The sequence below is a fragment of the Cygnus atratus genome, chromosome 3, assembly GCF_013377495.2.
Source record: "Cygnus atratus isolate AKBS03 ecotype Queensland, Australia chromosome 3, CAtr_DNAZoo_HiC_assembly, whole genome shotgun sequence".
NCBI lineage: Eukaryota > Metazoa > Chordata > Aves > Anseriformes > Anatidae > Cygnus > Cygnus atratus.
The window spans coordinates 19,225,016-19,244,012 of record NC_066364.1 but is presented as its reverse complement, the minus strand read 5'-3'; the positions used below and the strand labels follow the sequence as shown (position 1 = coordinate 19,244,012).

Genomic DNA, 18,997 nt, shown 5'->3' with positions numbered 1-18,997 from the left:
AACATTGGAGAGCACAAATCTTCCCACTTAGTTTCTCATGACAATCCAGAGATGAACATGAACACGAACCGATGGTTTGGGTACAGACAAGCACGGCAAGGTCTGAGCAGAAGCTATGCTATGCGACCATGAAAACAGCCTGCAAATGGAGAGCAGGTTGCAGCAGTTTGAGCATGGAAGCAGGAAACATGGAGATTTACCAGGGGGCATCAGAAAAGAAGAATGCCCATGAGCTCAGGACCGGAAGCAAAGATGACTCGGCTTTCCTGGAATAGGATTATTTTTTTTTTTTTTTTAACCTGCTCTGCTCAGGAAATTGCATGTATTATTTGTAAACTGGACTGAAAAGACACAGCTAACTTTGTACAATCATTGCTGCTCTTACTGGGAACAGGACAAGGCAATAGTATTGCAGCATGATTTCAGATCAATGTAACACACCTGAATTTACAACTTGTAATTATTTCCTTGCTTTGGTATTAGTTTATATATATCGGAATTTGATGAAGGATTGGGAATTTTGTGATTGGCTTCTGGATGGACAACAGCTTCTGTAGAAACATGTTAAATAGTGAAGGGCATTCTTCTTACTCACTAACAGTTATCTGCTAATGGTGAGCCTATAAACAGCTCTAGAAAGTACCTGAGCTTAGACCAAAGGCAGATAAATCTAAACAAAATATATGATCTGGTAGCAGGAATCCATTCTCAGGCATCATCTGAATCATACTGAAAGGTTTCCAAAGCTTTCACTGAACCATGAATGGGGGAGTTCCTCAGTTTTTGCCATTAGCACCAGCAGAGAAAAAGTGCAGGACATTTTCAGCATGGCCCTTAGCTGGGAATCCAGTCCAACTAGAATTTGTCCCAAGTCTATTTTCAAGTGATGTTCTGATCATGTGCAAAATGCACGTCCCCTCTGGCTGCTCCTTAATTTGGTCATAAAGCCTCTGGGAGTGGGATGGAAATGTGTTTCAACTTGAATGGCTGACTTTACAGAGGAATAAATTATTCAAATTAATTATGCTTTGTATTTTGTTGGTTTCCCCCCTTTGTGAATTAACCAGAAGCAGCGTACAGTTTTTATGATTTCATATAAATCACAAATGTATTCATTATTCACTGAGCAATTTCTATAAATCAGCCTTTAGCCCATATAGTTTTATCCTGGGGAAGTAAAAAAAAAAAAAAAAAAAGTGTTTACATACAAAATGCAAAATGTGCACTTTTATTACTTTTCATTGGCTGCAAATATCAGGCTGTATTTCTTTTTCTGTTGCTTGAAAGGTTAACCTTAATAGAACACTTTTACATTTGTAAGAGCTGAAATTCTGACTTACATGTGTTTAACATTTGGTTTTTCTATGAAAAATTCTACCAGTAAAGCCTTTTGCAAAAAGGAAGATGTACAAAGTAGATGGTGGTGGTGGGGAACATACAAACTTCAAACAGAAGTAAATATTTTAAATCATTTTTATGCTATTCACCCACACTCTCTTATTGGTAAGAGGGCAGAGCCCCATTGTGTCAGCTACTGATAGCAGCCAAGCACAGCTTGTCACAAAAATCTTGGGAAGTTTTGATACGATATGCAATCAGCACTAGTTAAATAATTAAAGTAATGACTTAACAAGGGCATGCTTCTCAAAATGTAGATTCACTTTTTAAAATAAATATTTTGTTTTAATCAGTATAAAATTTGAAAGAATTTAAGAAAGAACAGCTAAAGAGCAGTTCAGTGTGCCTGAACCAACAACCTGAGGGTTGCTACCTAGCCAGTTCTGTGCCCATCCAGCTTACAGGCTGCTTTCATTGGAAAGATATAGAACACAGGTTTGGGAGAGTGACAAGATGCTACCGTTAAAAAATATCTCCTCCTGTATGAACAACTCATATACCAAAGCCTGTGTACTTACCACCTGTACCAGAATTAAAGGCACGAGTCCGTGTCTGCTTGGCATCCAGCTGAGAGCTGTCAGCATTGCTTTTAGGAGTCCCAAAACCTAGCAAAATTAGGGAAGTTGGACCACCATGGAGAATATGTACACAATCAAAGCATGGGGTGAGATTTAGGATGCTGCCATGGCACAGTTCAACAAGCCAGCACCTCTGCCACACTTTTATGACTATACATTAGAGAGGTGGATCGTGCTTTCTGTGTCAAATTCTTTCAACCCATGTATTTAGATTTTTATTTATTTATTTTTCCCAGAATTTCTCTAGTTAAGGCAACTGGTGGATATTAGTCAAGACATTGTTTCTACAAAGCATCTGCTATTTTGGTATTTCTTTAGTTGTGGTCATCCCAAAGCTTTCTACATCTCTCCTATAATGCAGTATCATGTTCCTTCTAGTGATAATGATCCTTCTTGTCTCTCTGTTTTCACAGACTTTGTTTTTAGACAGTTTATTACATGGCATTATGACTCACACCGTTCTTTCCAATGCTTAACTTGATTATGTATCAGCAAGACTAAACAGCTGTATAAACACCTCATCCTTTAAAGTTGTGTATTATCTTTATTTATTCCTATTTGATTTATGGACTGGAATTACTTCAGCTAAGTACTCTGGAGCAGGCTGTCTACCTACTCCTAGTCAAACTTCAAACAGATCTACACCAGTCTGCTCTTGTGGCACACGATACTATTCAGGTATAAAGACTTGCACTTTTTATTGGCTTTCCATCTCACAAATTAAGCATTCGCCCAATCTTTTATATCACATAGCTCTCCTTGCTCATTATCTAACTATGTGCATTAAAAAGCATTTCTCATATGAAATAAAAACATGTTATTCTGACACTGTGGTTACTGTCTCCTAGCAACAGAACTTCTTCTTAATAAGGCACTTGTTATTTCAGGGGTCTGTGTCACGAATACTTTAAATAGCCTTAATTTTCTGTACAGGTTCCCAAAATTAATCAATCCTTTTCATTATGAGTTTGATGACCTACGAAAACGGTGTATTATTACCACAATATGACAATAACTCAATCTCTAAAATACGATACTTTTAAATCTCTTTGTACTAATGTTTCATTTCAACATTGCATTTAAATTAAGTGGAAGAAAGTTATTTTCTCACATAACCAGGATTTTCTGCCTAGCCAGTTTTATGACCGTGAGTGCAGGTCCTCTCAGAAGCACACTTGTAAATTACTACAGTAGATCACAAATAAACACATCATAATAAGAGAAGAGAGATTCATGTTTTACAAGTTCTTTTCATATAAAAGCAATGATGTTTTTGGCTTCGGTCAAAACATAAAAAGTGGATGTTTAAAGGTCTGCGCTAGTATAAGAGAAAGCACAAATCTGAGAAAATAATGGGGAAGCCCCTATTGAAATTACTTAAGTTTGTTTTAAATTCACAAGACACCTTAGACTTGCTATTATCTAGATAATAAAATACAGTATAATTGATATCTGATGGATGATTTATTTCTTGTAAAGTTTTTACTTCTTGTATATCTTAAGAAATTTTATGTTCACAGAGTAATTCTGGAAATCACACAGAAATAAGTGCAATTTAATTTCTCCAGACAAATCATTCATTTGTGAGAAATGTGTTTGGAAAAATAATGAACGTATTTCTTACTTCCACAATTTTGAAATAGGTCAAGGCGTTCTAATGATCATATTGTTGGTGACAATGTATTGCACTTGTAGTTTGCAAAAGACTGAAGATGCATCTTAAAGTTATTTATTTCATTAATGTACCCAATTGCAATGTCAATTTGCAAGTTGTCATTAATACACCAAGGAGGAGGACTGAAAGTATGTCTTCACAGATGGACATAAGCAATAATGTGCTGAATGAGGCATCTGAAGAGAAGCAACAAGCAGCTGGAGGAAAGAACTCATCTACTGGCCAGTTCAAAATGCACAGACACACAATAAGATTATGAAAGCATTCTTGTGGAGATAATGTTCACTGTGCTAATGAACAAGCAGGAGAGTTTTCTGCCTTCCAGAAATGAAAGTGTAAAGGTGAGAAAGAGCAATTCCTCTGGGAATGAGCCTCTGTCGGCACCTCTAATGTCTTATCAACCTGCATTTCACTGATCCTGGAAGAACTTAGGGTTATTTAAGGAAATTATTATCTGGAAAGTCATATCATATATGCCCCTTTTCCCTCAAACGGAAGGAATTTGCTAAATCTGTAAGGCAATCTGTGGTTGAGCTAAAATGTTGGTGGGGTACCAAGAGGTAGGTTTTGCTTCAGTTGTCCTCTGTCTTTGTAAAACCTCACTCTCTGAGGGAATAAACATGGTCAGGTAACCAGAAGGTTGTTCATTCAGTAGAATAGTTATGGCATAAACACTCTGTTACATAAGTTAGTCTCAAACAACATAAAACCAGTCATACTGAACCTATGAAGGAACATACTTTAAAAAATAAAAAATTAAAAAAAAATGCCCATCCATTAATACTATCTACCTACGTAACAGGCCAGAGGAATTGAAATTATTCATGTACAGAGGAAAAATAAATAAAGTATGGGAAACACTACTGAAACACAGTGGAATGGATCATAATTGAATCTTTTGAAGCTCAATCAAATTGAAGCTTATTGGTGACATGGTACATCACTGTGTCTACATTAACTTTTCAGCAGATAATTTAGAATATGAGAAGTTTGACTCACAAAACCAAAGATGGGATACTGGAGGACATCCACTCCACTTCTTCCAAATAGAAAGTATCACTAGAAAACAGGCAAAAATTTCCTTTAATAGCTGTCAACGATGTGCAAGGGTGTCAAAAAATGCACTTGTATACCTAACAACAACCTGGAAAACATTCAATATTTATAGCTTTCAAAAATAGTACACGATAATTTCTTTAGTGAGCATGCTCAGCATCCAAAAGAGGTAACTCAATACTGAGCCTCACAGACCAAAGAAGAGTTAATCACTGTCTTTTAAATGTAGCGTCTGACTTGAAAAACAGGTATTACATTGCATTTATGTTGTTTGACCAGTATATGGCACACCAAACAATTAAGAATGTGATAAGAACGTTTCAGTGAGCCAGTTTCTGAAAAATTTAAGCAGTTATTACAATAAGCGTATATTGGGAATACAAAAATTAGAGAAGTATTGGTGAAAACTGATAACAAGTCACATATAAATTACTAGGTGCCCCACAACAGATAATGTTGTAGACATGCCTTTCTCAAATAATTTGGAAATTATTAATACATAATTTGAAAAAGTAGATGATTTCTACCCAATTACAGAAGTGTAAATTTGGATCCACAGTTGAGATTGTATAAATTATATATAAAAGAAAAAAAAAAGTGTCATTGATAAGTATTTAGAGTCTAACTTCCTTGATGTGGCTCCTAAAATATCTAAATAGATCATTCAACAATAGAGACCACCAACTAAGAAATAGATGCTAAAAATTAAAACAACTTTTGTCAACAAGTTCCACACTAGCCAGGTCTTGTAAAATGAACCATTAGCATTTTTTGACAGTATATGAGTTTGGATGTTAAAAACATTTCTTTTGATGAAGTACTTGGATTTTAAAATAAATAAGTAAATAAATCTGACTTGGTACTATGACATCTTGATTCAGTAATCTTACTGTTTTAAAAATGGCAGTACACAGAAGCATCAACACACACTGTAAATATTCAAAACTACTTTACCTGCACATCTGAAAACAAAGTGACTGGGAAAAAATTAATTAGGCAACTAAGTAGTGAGGTTCCTCAAAGATCATTTTTGGTCTAATTCTCATCAATATTTTTAATTGATGATCTGGGGATATTTCTGATGAATGAGAACAGAAAATCCTTAGTGGTTAAGTGTTTTAGTTGACAAAGATTCATGGAACAGTGAGTAATGAGGGAGCTGGTTACTGATACAATCTGAATCACTCGGATAAATGGTCGTAACATTAGAAAACGCGTCTAATAGATCCTAACACAAAAAATACCTCTATGAAGCAACAATACAGTTTGCACTCACAAGACAGGTTTCTCTCAGTTTGCTACTTTTACTGAGCAGAAGACAGAGAGAGGATCTAGATTTACAGTGCTTTTTTGCCTCATTTTAAAAATGAGCTGCCTATAAGGAATTTACATTTAGAGATGAAACAACATTCAGTGACTTAAATCTGAAGGGAGAAAATAATAATTTAACAACTTCTGCGTCACAATGCAGTTGAATGAGTGTGGAGGTTTCACCCTTATGCATAGCTGAACTCCACCACAACTGCTCTCTCACTCCCCCTCCTCAAGGTAAAGGGGAAAAATATGATGGAAAGGGGCTCAAGGGTTGAGATAAAGACTGTAAGATCACTCAACAATTATTGTCACAGGCAAAACTGAGTCAGCATAGGGAGATTAATGTAATTTATTGCCTATTACTAACAGACTAGAACAGTAAAAAACTAAAATCAAACTAAAAACACCCTCCCCCCATCCACCCTTTTCTATCTCCCTCCCACCCCCTTCCCTGAGTGTAGTGGGTTCGTGGCAGGGTTTTGGTAGCAGGGGGCTATAGGGGTGGCTTCTGTGAGAAGAATCCAGAAGCTGCCCCATGTTAGATAAGGGCACCGCTGCTGGCCAGAGCCGGGCCAATAAGTGATGTTGTTTGTGCCTCTGTGAGAGTATATTTAAGGCAGGGAAAAAAGAAAAAAAAAAAAACTGCTACACAGCAGCTGGGAGAGAGGAGTGAGAAATGCAAGAGAAACAGCCCTGCAGACCCCAGGGTCAGTGCAGAAGGAGGGCAGGAGGTGCTCCAGGCACACAGCACAAGTTCCCCTGCGGCCTGTGGAGAGGACCCTGGTGGAGCAGGCTGTCCCCCTGCAGCCCATGGGTCCCACATGGAGCAGATCTCCACGCTGCAGCCCCCCCCGTGGAGGAGCCCCTGGTGGAGCAGGTGGATGTGGCCTGGAGGGGGCTGCAGGCCATGGAGAGCCCCCACAGGAGCAGGCCCCGGGCCGGAGCTGCAGCCCATGGAGAGGAGCCCACGCAGGAGCAGGGGGTCTGGGGGGAGATGCCACCCGTGGGGGACCCGTGCTGAGCAGTTTGCTCCTGACAGATGGACCCTGTGGTACGGAGCCATGTGGGAGCAGTTCTTGAAGAGCTGCTGCCTGTGGGCAGCCCCTGCAGGATCAGTTTGGGAAGGACAGCATCCCATGGGAGGGACCCCATGGGGAGCAGGGGCAGAGAGTGACCGTGAAGTAGTGGCGGAGACGAACCGTCAGGGACTGACCACAGCCCCCATTCCCCTGCACCGCTCAGAGGAAAAAGGTGGAAGAGGGTGGATAGGGGGAAAGCATTTTCTGTTTCTTTCCTTTGTTTCTCACTTCCCTAGCTTGTTAGTAATAGGCAATAAATTTTACTCTCTCCCTACTTGTTTTGCCCATCCCGATAATTGTTGAGTGACTTCCCCATCCTTATCTCAACCCTTGAGCACTTTCCATCATATTTTCTCCCCCTTCCCCTTTGAGGAGGGAGAGTGAGAGCGTGGCTGTGGTGTAGCTTGGCTGCCCACCTGAGTAAAACCACCACACCAAGCAGCAGAGGAATAGGGGCTGCGGTCAGTCCCTAATGCTTCGTCTCCACCTGCTCCTTCACAGTCATTTTCTGCCCCTGCTCCACTTGGGGTCCCTCCCACATCTATCCATTCTCCAGCCTCTCGGCCCCCAGTTTGTACATATAGCCAAGGGATGCCTCTTCCCAGGTGCAGTATCCAACACCTGCTCCTGTTACATTTCATATGATTAGCGACTGCCCAGACCTCTCATTTATCAAGATCTCTCTGCAAACAAAGAAAACAAAAACAAAACCACAACAGAAATAAGAATTCAGAAGAAACCTGTGAAATTCTAATAATTAGTTCATTGAAAAGAACAGAATTTGCCAAATAGGTATGTTATACTACACATTTCTCTACACTGAATGAGAACGAGTGGAGAACTACTCATGTCATTGAGCCAGTGGAATTTTTTCCATTGACAACAGTGGGACCAAAGTTTAATGCCAAATATCTGTTAATCACATGGACAGAGGAAGATTTATCTTGCTTTTAATTTCTCACTTTTTAAGACTTTGGAATTAGTTGTTGAGGAAGACACTCAATTTAGGGAAGACTGTTACTTAGCAACCTTAATCGGTTTTAAAACAAAGCTTTAGCTTGTGATTTTTTTTCAGCAAGGAAATAATAGATCCCTGTCCCTAAGTGTTTTTAACCAAATTAATAGTTAGAGGGAACGTCTAGACTGAACATCACTGGAAGACTGTAAGCAACCTGGTTGTCAAAGCAGGATCCTTACATAGCTTGGCCCTTTCCTGGTTTTTGCATTCATGACAAAGAAAGCCTTGATTCGTAAAGAAAAAAATATCCTTCAGACACTAGCTGTTGGCTGATGTAGTGAAGCAAAGTCCACAGCTATGGAAAAAGTGATGCTTTCGTAAACAAACAGAAAAATAAATACCTGGTGGGTTTTATTCTCTGCAATAAAAGTGCACAAGGTAGCAAGAAAAAAAATGAGGGAATGTGGAGGAGTTCACCTTCAAAATCAAATACCAGATCACAATTACTTTCTTACTATGCCACCTAAGACTCAAGCTGGAACAGACACCACGAAGCTGCCAATTACACTGAAGCTAAGCTGGCCCCAATCACGTACTCTGAAAGATTTTGGTGCTCCTAATCATTGTACGTAACATGCTGAGATACCCAAAGGTTTCAAGAAAAGGACAAGGCAACAACATATGGCCTAAACAGACTGTTCATGTCTTTTCCTAAACAAGGCACAGCTTCACCTTAAACTGACCTTGCAATTACAGGCTACTGGGAGCAGTTATGCACTTTAAAACAGTCAGCACAACAAATGGCAGGGACAGGAAAAGACTCAGAAATATTGAACACAGAGAGCCCTCAATAGGCAAGCTATGTATTCTGGCCACATTGAGTCAATCCTGCTCTGCTCAGGCAGGCTTTTACCTGAATCTTAAAAACTGAGATGTGCAAGCAACAGAATCCTTTGTAATATCATTTCCTGTACATCTGAAACAATGATAAAAACTCCTCCAGAAATGCACTTTTAGCAATTCGGGGCCAGAGTTCTGAAAAAAAATCATCTCCAAAATAATAAGTTTAAATAACTGCAAAGTAAGCAAAGTGGATTAATGTGTCTGCTTCCTCCCTCGGCAAGAGCAGAATCTGAATAGTTTTTCCTGAGCAGCTATTAAGTAGCTAGGGAAAATTTGCAATGCCACCTCAAATAATTCATGCCTATAGGAGTCAATTGAGGAATATTAATAAAATTCACATATCCAGAGTCTGTATGCATTAGGGTTTATGAAACACTGGAATCTCAGCAGTAACACACCAAATTTACCACAATCTGTACCTACTATCATTCATGTAAGGCAAAAATAATCTTCCAAATTGTTCACAAATGCCTAGGTCTTACAAAATTGCTAATGTGAAGTTATTTTGGCTTCCTTGACTATCCAGAAGTACAAAGTTTTAAAAATGTCTTTGTATCACTGATACACCACAAGCTGCAGTTGGTGTATCTTTTTTTTAAACACACATATATTTACATACGTGTATTTCATGTGCATGAAAGATAAACATCATAAATATTTGCAAATACATCAAAAACCTGAATGACTGTGATTTACTGGAGGAATCTTATATACACCAACCAGTCTATGGGACTACAATTAGTGACAACTATTACAAGTAATTAACATGTCAGGCAAACTTATTTTCTCTCTAATACCGTTTATTATCATTTTCTTTAAATCAGTACTATCTTTGTATCAAGTGTGGATCTCATCCCAATGCTTTCCTTTTAGGAGGGATGCAATAGACCAAAGAATGACAACCTAAGGAGAAGCAGACATGGTTTATTCATTTAAAATAAATAAATAAGGAATTCTAGAGATTGGGAGAGCTAAAATGTGTTTTCCTCTGTGTTGTCTTTATGTTTCAGTGTGAAAGGGTTTTTCTCCTAGTAACACAGCAACAGCTGGTGACTCTTTTTCCTCCATGATTTCACATGACGCACTTCTCACTGGAGCTCTCAGCAATTTATTCGTAATACCTTGCTTCTTTGAGAGTGTATTTCTGGACAAGTTGAGTGTTGTATACATAAAAATTAGATAAGGTGAGGGGAAAAAAAAATCTCTTTAATTCAACAGGTTGCATGAAATGCCACTATGCCAGAAGAGACCAAAGCCACGACTGGATTTCAGGGGTGGGGTTTATTTCATTTTTAAAGGCACAATATGTGCTAGACGGTGTGCTCGTGTGGAGACTACTGATTTAAAAACTGCAGCCTGGTTGCCACCTCCATCAGATCAGGTCAAGAATCCTGGAGAATTTATCTCAGTGAGATAGGAAAGAGGTCACCCCACGGGGGAAACCAAGCTCTGGAGAAACTGCTACACAGCTGCCCTGCTGTGGCAGGGCAGAGCATGCCACCGCTACCAGTTGGAACCATTAGCCAGGGTTTGCTCGCATTTGTAAGGCTGAAAAACAAGGAGATAAAATTCAATCACTGACACAGCACCCTGATTTTACTTTCATGAGTTGCTGACTTTAAAAACAGCAAGTGCTTGGATTTTTACATCCTAAAATTAAAATTACATCAATTCAACTTTGAGGACTCAGAGCTGTCGCAGCCAAAGAAGAGAAAGGAGCCCCCAGGAGGCCACCTTACTTGTTCATTCTGAATGTGAACGCTAAATCTTATTGATCTTCTGATCACTACAAATTATTGGTAAACCCTGCATTAAAACAGACTGCTGTAAATTGGAGTTGACAGTATTATCACTGAGAGAAATGCATGAGCTCTGTGTTTGCCAAAGTGTGACCTGCCAGTCTAGTGGCATAGCACTGTGGCACTGCAAGGACTGATATTTCTCATTCAGCTGCTCTTCTCAAGCAAATGATTTCATTCTCATAGAATTAACGTTGCTTAAGAACATTTCTTCACACTAGACATGCGCCACCACTTAATGAGAAGAAAGAAAAAAAAAAAAGGGATATCAGGGCAGCACTCCCATCTTGCTTGCTTCTCATCTCCAGGTGCAATTGCACAAGACTCAGCTGCATCAGGACATTAATACCTTTCCAGACAGTGTCATTCAGTTAAGCCATCCTCAATTGATATTGTGACACTGTAGCATGTATGCAAGCAGGATTAAAAAAAAAAAAGTTCCAGAAATCAAACTCAGATTACAGAACACAGGAGGAACCCTACTAACAAGGTTAGGGACAAACATTTTTATATTATAGGAAGCAAAAAGATTGTAGTACGTAACTGGCAAGCAATTTAGGAAACTGGCATGATTGCTAGCTTTGTTGACTGACTGGAAAAAAGACCTTTTTCTATTTTTGTTTGGCTTTTTTTCTCCTGTGCTTGAAGACTGCACATATACATTGTTCCTCAATCAGGGTCCTTCAGTACAACCTAAATAGTAAAGAATTACTGAAGAAAAGAAAGCAACAGTGGAGATGGAAAGAGCTACTTAGTGCTTTGAAGGCTATTTGTTGACATGGGCCAATGGTGACATTTAATGGTAGCCAAATTATATAGCAAAAATTATAAACAAGGAAAATTACTTTGATGACCAAAGCTTTTATGGAAATGCAGGAGCTGGCATACCATGTTTGAAAGGTAGACAGGTACCCAGGAGGAAAGCGAGGACACCTAGAGGAGCTCTAATGGCAAAATTCTGCAATTTTTGTACATAATTTTCTACTTCAAATATCTAATAGAAATAATGTAACATATTTGCATAGAAATATAGTCAAACGAATAATGATATTTGAATTATATTATCTTACAAGCAAAATAGCTCACTTAAGAGAATTTCCTCTGGGTTTTCAAACTTAACAAATAGCCTCAAGAGAGATTTACAGCTGAACTGCCAAATATTGTCTTTGGGTCATAATTGAGGGATAGATCCAATAAGTGTTTTAGGAACCTGAAAGACTGGCCCTATAATCCCTAGTTATTTTAGGTACCTGTGCTACAAATTGGAGTCATGGATCTTGTTCTGGGCACACCTCCCTTCTTCCTGAGGGATACCCTAAGCAGAGCTTGTGGGTAGAAATCCCAAATGGCACCCAGTGGCAGACGTGCTGAGGTAAAAATAAATAAATTATTCAGCTCTGGGCTACAAACAGAGCAGAGAGAGAAAACAGCATGTCTCAGACACAGGGTAAGAGGCAAGGCCACATCTTCTGGTTCCTTCTGCTTTGGGTTAGACTAAAAGTTCACGAAGTTGAATAATCTGTTTCCTGTTAGCTCCAGTAGGCCATAACTAGAGGAAAATAACAGAAATGGAATAAGAATAAAGCAACCTTTCCTGGACCCACATAGTTGGATGCCCCAAGTTAGAAGGGAAAGGACTTTCTGAGTCAAAGGTTGTGATATGGTAAATTTCACAGGCAAAGTATTCTTCACAATTTTTTTTTAGTCTGTTTTGGCTCCCAGATCATCCTATGGCATCAAGTTCCACCATTTCATCTGTACACCTTAACTTTTTTTTTTTTTTAATTTGTTTGCCTACCAATTCTTCTACTGTAAGTTGTGGTAAACAACCATTTCCTTCCTTCTGTGTTTTTTTGTAGGATCCTCCCAAGTACAGTAGCAGCGCCTTAACTTCTGATCATCTTTGTTACCTTTCTTTCCTTTGTGTGACATCTTTTTTTGAAGCAGGGAGACTAAAATTGCATGCAGCATTCCAGACGCGTTGTGCTAGAGTAGATTAATGAGTTTTTTGTTTTGCTCTTCACTCCTAGCTTAATATTTCTTAACATTTCGTTTGTCTTTTTAACCTTTTCCAAGCAGTAAGCTGATGTTTTCAAAAGAAAAAGGGAAAAAAAAAAAAAAGATTTTAAGCCTGAAATTCCTTCTGTCTTTCCTGTGCTTTCTTTTCCATATACACCTTCATTTCCAGAAGGCAGTCAATTACTCTCTTCATCCTCAAGTTCATAAACTTACTAGTCAAATGATTAGCCACCACAGAACTGATCATTTCTCTTTGTGAGAGTGAAGAACAATTCATAGCAATAGTCAGATACTACAGAAAAGTGCTCTATCAGAACGTAAAATGAGAATTCAACACTCAATTTCCTGAGGAAAAAAAGGGGGCAGGTAACACTTCTCCCATGGAGAAGGAAAAGACCCATCTAGGAGAAGATCTAGAGGTATGGCACAGGTTATACCAGGTTTCCAGTGACACCGGACTAAAAAGCTTCAGAAAAAAATAAACACTTCAGATTCTTCCAAATAATAATAATAATAATAAACCTTTCCGTTGAAATTCAATACATCAGTCTTGCGCTTTACTTTACACAATTTCAGGTATCTTTTCTGCTCTCCCTACAGCACTGCTGTGAAAAAGCAAGCCCTGGCTAGACTCAGGCTGGCACCTGAAGCCATTTGGAGGATAACAACAACTTTATTGAGTCGGCACATTTGTGGACAATGCTACATATATATTCTCCCCTTACATGTCAGTAGATGGCACTCTTTATATTTACTATGTACATATTTTACACACTTATGAGAAAAAATACTTTTTATGGAACTACCGTAGTAGATCCCATGCCCTTAAATAGCATCTCGTAGCGAGGAGATCTGTGTTTTGCCTACTGCTTAGTGCAGATTTCTGTTTTGCCTGGGTACCCAAGCTGGTCAAATATGTTGAGCAGAGCACATAAGCCTATGGAAACATGAACTGTACATATGGCTTGTACTTTATGCAATTAGTAGATAATCCATTCTCCTATCCACTATATAATAAGCACCTAAATTTGTCCTTTCTACAAAGGCCAACAAAGTTTTCAGCATTGACAAAATATCTGCATGTGATACCAAAATTCTTTTCACTTACCAGGTCAATGCACTATCCACTTCGAATAGTATCAGTTTCATTTAAGTGCTTGTCCTTCACATTTGTATGGCCAGGACAGTCATGTAAGGCAGACTGAACTCCTTTTCTGTAAGCCAAACTCTCGTTACACTTATTAATCTTTATTAAGTATATGAAATTTGCTTTTAACACTTGTGGAAATATTACAGTGAGACAGGTGTCCATTTTCCTATAGCAGAAGTTTGTCAACATTTGAAAGTTTTCATCATACAGAGCCCTCTAACCTTATGGTTTTTGTACATCTCATACACGAAGTTCCTTAGAATTAAGCTTATTAAAGTTTTATTTGCAAGAACAACAATAACTAGTTTGGGGGCAAAAGCTAACAGTTCCACATGGCACACTACTGCAAAAAACAGTTTAGAATACAAACTGTGTAAGTGGCTAACTATTTGCCAGGGAATTTGGGGAAGGCAGATGAACTGAAACTGGTATGAATTCTTCTTAGACCACTATCCTGCTGCAAGGTGTACTGTTTTCACTGCAAGTTTCACCCCTTTGAAAGGGTCTCACATGGGGGTACTTTTTTTTTTTTTAATTTAATTTTTTATCAGACCTTGTTTCATACAGCTAGCTAAGAGTTATGAATATTGAGTAGGGCTAAAGCCTTGTTTATCCTCACAGATCTGACGAGATTGGAAACTAAGACCAGAAGAAAACAGATTTTTTTTTTTATTTTACACTAACTGCCATCTCCATCAGCCCAATTGTATGCACATGTAACACTAGTTTAGCCCTTTGATACTTCCTTTTCTAAGCACCTTTCTAAACTATAATAATATATTAAATTTGATAAATACAATTACTACCAACATTTAATTGATTCTTGATTACAATCAATTATATTTCTGAAACAATCAAGCATGCTACAATTAAAAATAATTGATTCATTAGCACACCCCTACTAGACAATTACACAAATGCATTATTTATGTAATTAGATGCATTTACAGTTCATTATTCCACTTTTTATTCTACTGTTGCAAAGCTATAAAAGTAGAGCCTTACTTTCTAATCTTCCTTTGCCTTATATTGACATAGACATCACATTTATTTTATTTACCATATTTAAAATTAGAAATCAAAACCTGAAAGACACAATCCCTGCAAAAACAGTAATTAAAGCTCATTTATTTGTCATTTGACTGAAAAGTAAGGGTGAGAGAAAATATTTGCCAGGGGAAACCTGCTTACTGCATCAAAAAAAAAAAAAGCTGAAAGTAACAGATTTTTGGAGGTTTCAAAAATATACGTTAAAATATCTACATGCCAGGCTCTTGTTTTAACTGGAAATTAAGGAAGAGCATGAAAGAGAAGCTAGTGAAAAATTACTGTGGTCATAGCTATTTCCAAGGCTAAAGGTAACTAAAGCCATGTACTTGTCATACATGCCACTATTGTGGCATCAAAAATGGTTCAGAAGCCTTGACAAATCCAGAAAACATAAGGAGCTGATTTTTAGATGTTGCAGTACTGCACATATTTTACCTTCACTTATGGCTCTGAGTGTCTAAACTTGCTAATAAATAAATACCACACCACTTGTTATCTGACTATTCAGTTAAAGTATCCTGTATTGATCTGACTCTATTCTTAATATAACTGAGAAAGATAACACGCACTGAATTCCTTTTAGAAATTGTAGCGATGTCCCTCAGTGTTGGATTAGTAAATTTCTTGCTAATGTATCTTTACCATTATCTCCAGTTGATTTTTCAATATCTTGCAAATCACTGAGGCTGAGCAGGCTGTCTTACACTTTTCTTAGACCTGTGCTTATTAAAGACTATAAAATGAAGAATATCTATCTTACTACAACGACTAAGTCTACTCTGTTTCTGGTGTTTAAACTGAATAAGAATTTCTAAGGCCAATTAAGGTTCAGAGTTGCATGGCTCTGAAAAAACTAAAACATGCTGGTCTATCATACAGTCCAATGTTAACCTCTATTTCATCTGTGCATCATTTACAAGACACTTTAAACAATCTGCAAATAAATGAGGGTGCTTGCAAAGCCATTACATCTTAAAAATCAGAGAAAAGTTCTTCCAAGTGTGTTTGTTTAATCCAAAACATTAACATGCTGACAGCCGTTGAGCTGCTTCATTTAGCTGTCACAACAGACCATAAAGCAACACAGCGAAATGGACACTTCTGTGTATGACATCTGCCACTCTCCTATTAACTGCTGCTTCACCACAAACATTTTACTAAACAATTAATTTGGCTAGGTGTACGCAACAGAGTGTATTTTTTATGCTTTAAAACATCTGGCTTTTTGCACTGCAAGGTTCTGCCTAACGTAATGAAGTCCAAATAGAAGATTTAAAACTCTCATTTTTGGCTATGACACGAAACGGATTCCCACAGAGAGATAACATTCCTCATCTACTCAGGAAAGCATACCTTCTGTAACATAAGATGAAAGGCCTTACTAAAAATATTAACATTGTAAGCTTTAATAGAAATAAAAATTCTTAGGAAAGCTTCATCTCCACAGAGCTGTTCCTGGATCCAAAGTATCTGTACCTCAGTGGGAACACAGGTTATATGAAAGAAATTTATAATGTGCAGCAGCACAGGCAGAATAGGGTAACCTTAATATCAAGAAAAAATCACAGCAGACACCTTTGCAAAATTTGATCCTGAGAAATGTAGAGTAGGACCCTCAGCAAAGTCTGTTAAAATGCCTGAGAAGCAGCAGTTCTCAAAAACAGGCTGAATTCTCCTACTATCGAAAAATCTAAACTTCGGGTCTGAAACCAATATATAAAGCTCAGACAACAAAGTCTCCATGAATCAAATTGCTGAAATTACAAGCCAAATCACAGAGTGCCAATTTCGTACTTCTGGTAGTACCTGCAAATCATAAGACTGCATATCAGTAAATAACCTTTCTCCCTCATCTGGAAATGACCAAAAAAATGTTCCCAGAATCTGTATTTTGTCAGCTTTGCAGAGGAAGTACAGTATTTGTCTCCTCAGATTTAGTTGAGTATCTGAAACTGCAGTATTACTTTTTAAAGACTAAGATATAATAGGTTGAAGGAATACACTACAAGTCTAAGTTCTGTGCTATTGACATGTGTCTTATGGACAAACTTGAAGTATTGCTTTTGGCCTTCTTCAGGTGTCTGTCATGAGCCTCCAAGATAGCCACCTTGCTTGGAAACAGAAACTAAACACAGAAAATCTACAGATCTGTACCTTCACATATTTTACAGACATGTTTAAACTGAAAATACAATGAAAACACATAATGAAAAGCAGTGTTTCCCAAGAAAGAAAAATGTGCTTGGATTGCAGCGTCAGTGGATGGCAACCTTTAAACGTGATGTCCCAGAAGTGTGCCTGATTAGACTACTAGAACTGTATCCTTTGGGAATTTGCACTCACCTCAGAGTAATTCCAAAACGGGAAATCCACAGAAGCCGATTTACTGTTGCAGAATTGAAAGAAAAGGATGAGAAAAAGTGAAGACTGGGATCACTGACTTCAACATCCCCCACAGATGGCAACTTTTCTGGGTCATTTCAAAGATGTTCAGAACTCAACTGAAAGCCTGAGCAACCTCATCTAACTTTGAAGCCAGTCCTGCCTGGGGGAGGAGGTTAGGCTGGACGACCTCTGGAAATCCCTTCTGGGGAGCATATCTTCACAACAGGCACCAAATACTGAGGTCTCAAAACAAAGAAGTTTTTCTAGTTACAATAATACATAAAAAGCATTACTTTTACATCTGGAGATACACATCCTTTTGAATAAGGATAAAAGAAATAAGCATAGAAATACCAGAATCAGTGCACTCCTGCATATAAGCCAGAGAGACTAATTTCTTGATTCCTAACAGCTTCCCAATACAAAAAGATTCTTTACATCCATTTTAAATTAACATCTCTATTTTTTAATAGATAGTTGCTTAAGTTTCCTCTAGTATCACTGGAGAGAAACAAGTACTTTCACAGGGCAATTCATCAACATCCTAAGGCAGATGTGATGACTTTTTCCCTTGCAATCTGATCTACAGAAGATAGAAATGGCTACTTCAGTCTAGAAATCTGTTTTTTTAGAAAGATTCAATTCGATGACAGAAATCCCACTTGGTACTGACAAGGGAGGAACTAGCAACTCTTCACTAGAATAAGGTTCTCTAGCCATCACATTTACACAACTCTAAAGGTGGCAGTAAAACATAAGACCCACTTAAGAGCCATATTTAGCTTCTTTGTTACTCAGAAAGAATAAACATGGTTGTGGTGGGTATAATTCTTGAAGTGTTAAAAATGAGTTCGTTATATGGCCAAACTATTCATAACTATAATATATACATCTTCCTTGTGTGCCCTGAAAATAATTTTCAGGGTTAAATTCACCAATGGTACAAGCAGAGGCAACCCCGAATGCATGCTTAAAATCTCCTAAGACTGTTAGTTCTCGTTCTTCATTAAGTTTTCCTCCATGGAAATACAGCCAGGGATACTTTTGGTGCATTATGCTTATGAACTATTTTACTACGGAAATTTATCTTAATGAATTAATGGAAAACTGAATTACAGTAACTTAGAATGGACTTCGAAAACGCACTTAATGCGATTTATAGGCCAAAGTTCCACTAAAACAAAACAAAACACCTTAGACTTGTTCCTTAATTTAACTTGATGCTTTTGAAAAGTCGCAGAGTCATAGAATGGCTTGGGTTGGAAGAGACTTTAAAGATCATCTAGTTCCAACGCCTCTGCCATAGACAGGGATGCTACCCACTAGATCAGGTTGTCCAAGCCCCCTGCTGGCTCATGTTGAGCCTTTCGTCTACCAGAACCCCCAAGTCCTTCTCTGCAGGGTTGCTCTCAGTGAGTTCTCCCAGTCTGTACTCCTGTCTTGGATTGCCCAGGCCCAGGGACTTGTTGAACCTCATTATGTTCAGATGGGCCTGCTTCTCCAGCCTGTCCAGGTACCTTTGAATGCCATCTCTTCCTTCTGTTGTATCAACCGCACCGCTCAGCTTGGTGTCATCTGCAAACTTGTTCAGGGTGCACTTGATCCCATCGTCTATGTCATTGATGAATATATT

General features: G+C 38.2%; 1 protein-coding gene across 1 annotated transcript in view; it reads right to left on the bottom strand.

Annotated features, from left to right (window-relative positions):
• EIPR1 (EARP complex and GARP complex interacting protein 1) overlaps nucleotides 1-18,997 on the bottom strand; it is a 128,986-nt gene that overhangs the window by 7,624 nt on the left and 102,365 nt on the right. Inside the window, exon 12 of the transcript XR_007707966.1 lies at nucleotides 4,651-4,710. The gene's annotated coding sequence lies outside the window, so the exon portion shown is untranslated. The remainder of the gene's footprint in view (nucleotides 1-4,650; nucleotides 4,711-18,997) is intronic.